Raw genomic sequence first — 7556 nt, 5'->3', positions numbered from 1 at the left:
ATACACTTAGAGATTGATTTTCTCTTTTTGTTTCAATCCTATCCAGTTCCTCATTTAATTTTGAAAATTAATCAGTTCAGGTGAGGATGTGTATGGAATGGCTATTCATAATGTACTGTCAATGAACAAACAGGCCTCGGCTCAAAAGGGCTTAATCTAAGAATAAACCTTCAGGGTGGCTATTTGGCTATCTAGCTTTTAAAAAGAACTGCCTCTATCATTTCAACAATTGTATACTACAGACCATTTCAAAGAGAAACAAAACAAGTTCTAGAGTGATTCAACAGTAAAGTTCACACCACAAAAAAATTCTGTTTAGGCTCAAAAGCTTACGACGAAGGATGTGAGACTTATTTCCACTCTCTCTTTGATTACTCTAGTTATTCTTCTCTTATTCCAGTGAACTATGAAGCATGCTTGACTGACGCTCATTTATGTACGAAAATAAAATTTATTTACATCTTTATACTCTTGATATCAACTATCAACCAATTTCATGTAATTATTCATTATGCATCCATATCAAGCACAATGGAAAATCTCTTAAGATCCACTAATTATTTATTGACTAAGATGGAATGGGTCTTAAAACTAATCTAAAACTTCAAATATTAAAGTAAACTAATGTATATGAAAACTCAATATAAACTAATATGTAATCAAAATAATTCTAAAATAAACTAATACTAAATAATGTAAAAAATAATGAACTATAATAAATAATATTAAGAAACTCCCCTGAAAAACTGCATTTGTAAATTGGATATTTCTGTGTACTCCGTGTAATCATGAGTTTCTCCTTCCGACCATGTGAAGTTTATGGTCTGATAAATTGTGTGGGTACCCATTCCCAGATTTAAATCTTGCTGTCCTCAGCAATAAATTTAAATCTAAAAAGAATCCTAAGCAAGATATCAGAAAAAAAATGATACTGTACTCTGCACACATGTCACAGATAAATAAACTACGTCAGCATGTCATATATCCAAAAAAAAATCAGTCATGTGAGGATCAGTCTCAATATACATCTCATGTCAACATGCACTAGACTAACAGTAAAAACAGCAAAAATAAGAAAAATGAACAAATCATAAAGTCTGAAAACTGATAGGAGGGTCAATCCTCCTCCATATCAGTGGTGGGTGTGTCGTAGTCCTCTGCATCCTGCGCAGCCTCGGCTCCATCATCAGTAGCATCAACATCATCAGTGTATATGTCAGTGCGGTCCAGTGTGATGTCAGCAGTCATGTCGGCCTCAGCGGGGTCGACAGCAGCAGTATCAGCAGCATGTGTGGAGGTCGTGCCTGTCGCCTCCTCATCAGATCCAGTATATACTGGATACTCAAAGGGTAATGCATGTCGATCCTGCTGTCTGCATAACTCCACCATCTGTGCACTCATGTAGTCCTGAAAGGCCATCTGCCTGCTCTGAGAGTACCGAGCTCTCCTCTGCATAGATCCCTGCTGGCGTTGCAGTGATTGCACCGCTTCCCATATAGCAGGGAGATCTGGCTGTCTTCCCTGCTGAACATGCTGTGCTGGGGGTGCTGGAGGGATACCCATGGTGTAGTTAATGAAAGCAGCATGAATAGGGGGGCACACTTCCACCGGCTTGTGTTCGGTGGGTATCTCTACTCCCGCTTTTTGGCACAAGGTCTGAATAAGGGAGCTGTGTGCAAGAGCAGCTTTCTGAGATTTATGATGGGCAAAATCATAAATACCATCTGCCAACAGCCAAGGAAGGTCCACTGTACCACCAGTCATAATGGTGTAAATGAGAGCTGCTTTGCTGACCTGAACTTCTGAAGTATGAGTGGTAGGGAGGATGTTGTTGATGATAAACTGGAACCATATCTTAGCTACTGCATTCAGCTGTCTTATCTTTAACAGCTTGGGACGGCGGCTATCTGCAGTTAGCTCCCAATTTTGCTCTGGAAGTGCAATGGTTTGCAGAATAGGTCTTGCCTCTTCCACTGGATTCCAGGTATCATGATCATTGCCTCTGACAGGCCCATACTCAAGCCTACTTAGTAGTCTTCTGTAATCACACAGTGTTGTTCTATGATGATGGGCTGTCTTCAAATGTTCTTGTAATGCATCCGCATCATAGAATATGCTCTTGCCCCTGACATAACTCTTGTATATCCGCCTTGCCCCTTTCTCAAAATTGTAGGCGTTTGCGTAAAACTCCTTGCAAATTGTGCCGGAGCTATCTGTCAGTGATATTGCGTAAGAGTTCCACCTCCTGCGGATTAGGTTGTTGTAGAAATCTGGGTGCTCTCCGTCATTCAGCACCATTTTCCTTTCCCGAATGATAGGTTTGGCTGCCACAATTTTGTATCTCTCTTCGTGCTCAGCTGTTGTGAACCTATGTGAGTCAAAATCCGGAGGGGGGGTGGAGCTAGAGGCAGCTCCAGGGGCTTTGGTCTTTCGGACCCTTTTTCCCAAAGTCTTATCCTTAGGAGCCATATCCTGAAAATCAGAAAAGTTTCAAGTCAGTGCGAAACCCGTGAAACAATTCCCAGATTAATATCAGGTTGTATGCTGAAATTAATAAGCAGTATGGAATCAAACTGGAATTATCATAATGATGGACAGTTGCTCATTCCAACTCCTGTTTGTAACTCAGTGTGTAGACGATCAAGGACAGTAATAATCAGCAAGGTATTCCCCAATTCGATCATATTTAACACATTAAGACATGAACATTGGACTCTCCTTATCCTGTCCAAAACTATAATTCCCATATTTGCATTAGTGTAAATTCTGGTTTATGCTCAAATTATCCTATAACTGCAGGATTCATATTTATGGCAGCATGCATATATAAAGTGAATCATATGTTTTACAGTTGTTAAATATGGAAATTCTATGCTATTCATTCTGTTTCAATCATATGTACCTATTCTGTCACAAAGTATTCCAAATGATTATATCAGCAATTACGTGTGACTAGAGTACTGCAGAAGATATGCATGAATTCTGGATTATGATTGCATTCCTATAATATGTAACCTTCCCTTACTTATCAGGATTCGAGCATATGCATGAGGAATGGAGGTTCTGTTCTTTTGGTCATTTTGTCAAATACTACACATGCATGTGGGTTCAACTCTCTTTTACTAAATTCAATGATAATTCATGTAAGGCTGAAATAAATCAAACAAAATAATTTGATAATTAATGACCATATATGAATCGGAGGTTGAATAATCTTGGCCCCATTCCAAAAACATAATTCTCAACCTTTGAATATCTATATTGGGGCATTTCATCAAACGGTTGGAATGCATGTGTTTTCGGTTTTCTTCCTAATTTCAATGATGTGTTTCCTTACCCAAAGATCAAAATAACCAGATCAGGTAATAAGTAACGATGTAAATCATATTTCAATTCAATAGGGAACAATCATTTGAAAACATTCAAAGTACAGAACCTTAGTGCGGTTAAAATAAAATTTCCAAGAATCCAAATCCCAATTCAAGAATCCAACTCGTTCTAAGGGAAAAATTGGACGCATTAATGTTCAAATGGGGAAGAAAATTAAGAGATATACCTTGAATGTCTTGTGCAAACGAGGAAGAAATGAACTGTGATTGGTGACCGGAGGGTGTGAGGATTATGACCGGAAGAATATGGTGGTATCCGAAAGATTGGGTGGTCCGGAGGGTGGTCTTGGTGATGACCGGAGTGATGTGACTATCCGGTGGTGGGAGAGTTAGGGTTTGGTGGGAGAATTCTTTATGGTTGAGAGAGAATGGTTGAGAGAGAATAGGGTTTTAGAGAGGGAGGAGTGTGATGAGTGTGTAGGGGAAATTTTGGGGTTTATTTAAAAATCTGATTTGCTGAGGCGCGCTTAAGCGCGGTTTTGTGCGCTTAAGCGCCCTCCCCGAGTCAGGCTTTGGGTGGGTTGGGCCGCGCTAAAGTGGTCCTCTTTCGCGCTTAAGCGCGGAGAGGCAGAAGTGATTGGCCTCCTTTCTCTGGGTTTCGCGCTTAAGCCTCCTCATCTCGCGCTTAAGCGCGGAGGGGCCGAAGCAAATGGTGTTTTTCTTCAATTAGCGCGCTTAACCCTCCATTTGAGGGCTTAAGCGCGCCCAGGGACTGGATTTTGAAGCTCGAGGAGCGCGCTTAAGCCTCCTCTCCTGCGCTTAAGCGCGGAAAGGCAGTGGCAAATGGCCTATGTAGCGCGCTTAAGCTTCCCCTTGGGGGCTTAAGCGCGAGCTATGAATGGGTTCTTTCTAATCGTGGAGCGCGCTTAAGCCTCCTCTCCTGCGCTTAAGCGCGGAGAGGCAGAACCAAATGGCCTCTTTTCTTGTTTAGCGCGCTTAAGCTTCCCCTTGGGGCTTAAGCGCGCTAAGGCCGAGGGAAATTTTTGATTTATGAGGCTTAAGCCTCCCCTTGGAGTTTAAACCCTTTATACTTAGAAAAATTCCCTACAAATAAAACATATAATTGTAATAAAATTCACGTACCTGAGCATGCTTTATTCCCACTTAGACCTGCACGTTCATCTCAACAAAAATTGATCATCCACCTCAATGTTTTTATTTTTTATGGCTAAGAACTAAATTTTTAAACTTACCTAAACTAAAAACTGAAATTGAAAATAAACTAATAAATTTAAAATACTGGAAGCTTAAATACTGGGTTGCCTCCCATAAGCGCTTGTTTTACGTCACGAGCTTGACGTACCTCCTTTACGTTTCTGCAAGAGCAACGGTAGCCTTTCCTCTGTCAATTTCTCCTCCCATAGTACTCTTGTGCATATGAGTGAGATGCAGTAGGCTCAATAGCTTTGAATTTGGTGTTTACGTGCTTTCCCTTGCTCCTGAGATTCTCCATCTTAACCTTTGGCTTACTTTCTTGAGAAGAATTCTCTTTGTGCTCTTCTTCTCCTTTCTTCTCACTAATATAGTAGACTTGATCTTCCGCTTGAGTTATAGGTGAGGGGACTTCTTTATCAAAGAACTTGAAAATTGCTTGCTCCCCGTCTACCCGTAAGATCAACTCGCCTTTCGGTACATCAATCAGCGCTCCTGAGGTTGCCAAGAAAGGTCTTCCGAAGATCATAGGAATAGTAGAATTTTCCTCTATATCAAGGATGAAAAAATCAACAGGAATGATGAATTTGTCAACCTTTACCAGTATGTCCTCAATGATTCCATAAGCTTGTTTTGTAGAGCGGTCAGCCAATTGAACTATTGTCTTGGTTGGCCTTACTTCAGTAATCCCCAGTTTCTTCATCATAAATAGTGGCATCACGTTGATGCTGGCACCGAGATCACATAGAACATTTTTAACTTCCATATTGCCTATGTTGCATGGAATGCTGAATCTTCCTGGATCTTTAAGCTTTGGAGGTAACTTTTTCTGGATAATGGCACTGCATTCCTCTGTCAGCGTCACCGTCTCACATTCTTGTAGCTTACGCTTTCGTGATAGAAGATCTTTCATGAACTTTGCGTAATTGGGCATGTTCTCCAAGGCTTCAGTAAACGGGATATTGATTTGCAGCTTCTTGAAAATGTCAAGGAACTTGGAATACTGCTGCTTTTTGATTTCCTCTCTGAACCTCTGCGGATATGGAATCTTTGCATAAGGTGAGAGCTCCAATGGCTTTTCTTGCCTTTCTTGAGCTTTCTTTTTCTCCCATTAGAACTCTTTCTTTTCAGGAACAGTTTTCTCTGCAGCAAATTCTTTGGCAACTTCCTTTTCTTTTTCCTTTTCAGTTGCAAGTTCATCATCTTTCTTTTTCTCAACTGAAGGCTTTACCACAGGTTCAATAGCTTTCTCACTCATAGTAGTAATCGCATTGCAGTGTTCCCTACTTGGATTTGGAATAGTGTTACCTGGAAAAGTTCCTTGAACTCTTTCAGTGAACTGCTTTAATAGCTGGCCAATCTGAGTTTCAAGATTCCGGATAGAAGCTTCTTGATTCCGGAATGAGGCCCTTGTCTCTTGCATAAAGGTTGAAGTGTCCTCTCTGAAAGCATTGGTACTTTGAACGTAGTCTGATGTGGTCTTGGATAGTTGTGCAAAGGCCTTCTCCCACTCTGATTGTTGTGGAGGTTGCTGTGGTACTGGCATAGGAGGATTCAGCTGATGGTTCGAACTGTAACTAAATCCTGGGTGTTGATTTTGATTTTTATTTCTCCACCCTTGATTCTGATTATTGCCGTATTGGTTCCTCCCTGGATTATATGGAGCTTTTTGATCATGCCAAATTCCATTAACATCTGCAGTTTCGGGTGCCTTGCAGTCATCAGTAGCATGAGCACCTGCACATATATCACAAACAATAGAAGAAGTATTAACAGAAGCTACTGGAGTATTAACAGAAGAAACTTGAAAATCAGAAAATTGCTTTGTGAGAGCATCTAGTTGTTGTTGTTGTTTCTTATTAAACTGTAGAATCTGATCATTCTGGGCCAGGATGGCATCATAGCCATCAAGCTTCATAATCCTCGCTCTTCTCTGTGGTACGGGAGCATTATCATACTCCTGAGAGGCTAAAGACTCTAATAATTCCAAGGCTTCCTCTGGAGTTTTTGTTTTCAAGGACCCTCCTGATGCAGCATTCACCAATGTTCTTGTGTTGGGCTTCATCCCTTGGAAGAAAGTTCTCGCTTGTTCCCAGGCTTCAATGCCATGTTGAGGACACTTCCTAAGCAGTCCTTTGAATCTTTCCCATGCTTCATATAGAGATTCACTTTCTTTTTGTTCAAAAGAAGTGATATCCGCCTTGAGCTTTGCCATTTTCGAAGATGAGAAAAATTTGTCCAAAAATTTGGTTGCCAAGTCGTCCCAGTGAGTGATGCTTCCTTGAGGTAACGATTGCAACCATCCTCTTGCTTCGTCTTTAAGTGAACATGGGAACAATCTGAGCAAAATAGCATCCTGAGACACCCCATTCATCTTCAAAGTATCACAATATAGCAAGAAGTTTTCCAGATGGATGTAAGGGTCTTCCGTGCTTCCTCCGGCAAATTGGTCTTTCTGAATTAATTGTAAAAGTGCCGGCTTGAGTTCGAAGTTGTTAGCATCCACGTTTGGTCTAACAATACTCGCCGTCTGTGGAACTCGAGCAGGAGTCATGTAATCTCCCAACGTTCTCGGAGGTGGTGGAGGTGCATTGTTGTCTCCCATTGCTTCTTCTCTTGGTTCTGTTGAGCTTGAAGCTTCTTTCTCTTGCTGTCTTCTTTCTTTAGCAAGTTTTCTGTTTCTTTTTGCTGTTTTCTCTATCTCCGGGTCGAATTGCAAGGAATCGGTGTCAACGGTACCTCGCATAAACCAGAAAAATAGATTATATAAAATAAGAAAATAAAACTGAATTTAAATAACAGAAAATTAAATAACAGAAAATAAGGTCCAATCTAAAGAATTAATAGCTACTATTAATGTTGAAATAGTAATCCCCGGCAACGGCGCCAAAAACTTGTTGCTACTCACGGCAAGTGCACCGATCGTACAAGTAATATATGATTAAGTAAGAGATCGTTCCCACGAGGATTACGGTTCAAGCACTAATTCACTATCGCAAACTTAGTTGGACAATC

The 7556-nt window shown here is 40.7% G+C and overlaps 1 non-coding gene across 1 annotated transcript; it reads left to right on the top strand.

Moving 5' to 3' along the window:
• The first annotated feature begins 6643 nt into the window (after positions 1–6643).
• LOC133285555 (small nucleolar RNA R71) lies at positions 6644–6750 on the top strand. The gene has a single exon (XR_009748023.1). It is a non-coding gene; the product is annotated as a small nucleolar RNA R71 (small nucleolar RNA).
• The last annotated feature ends 806 nt before the right edge of the window (positions 6751–7556 follow it).

Source organism: Gastrolobium bilobum, unplaced genomic scaffold (genome assembly GCF_033153095.1).
Source record: "Gastrolobium bilobum isolate Gb01-03AN ecotype WA unplaced genomic scaffold, APGP_CSIRO_Gbil_v1 utg62955, whole genome shotgun sequence".
In the NCBI taxonomy this organism is placed as follows: Eukaryota; Viridiplantae; Streptophyta; class Magnoliopsida; order Fabales; family Fabaceae; genus Gastrolobium; species Gastrolobium bilobum.
This window is presented reverse-complemented; position numbering and strand designations above follow the sequence as displayed.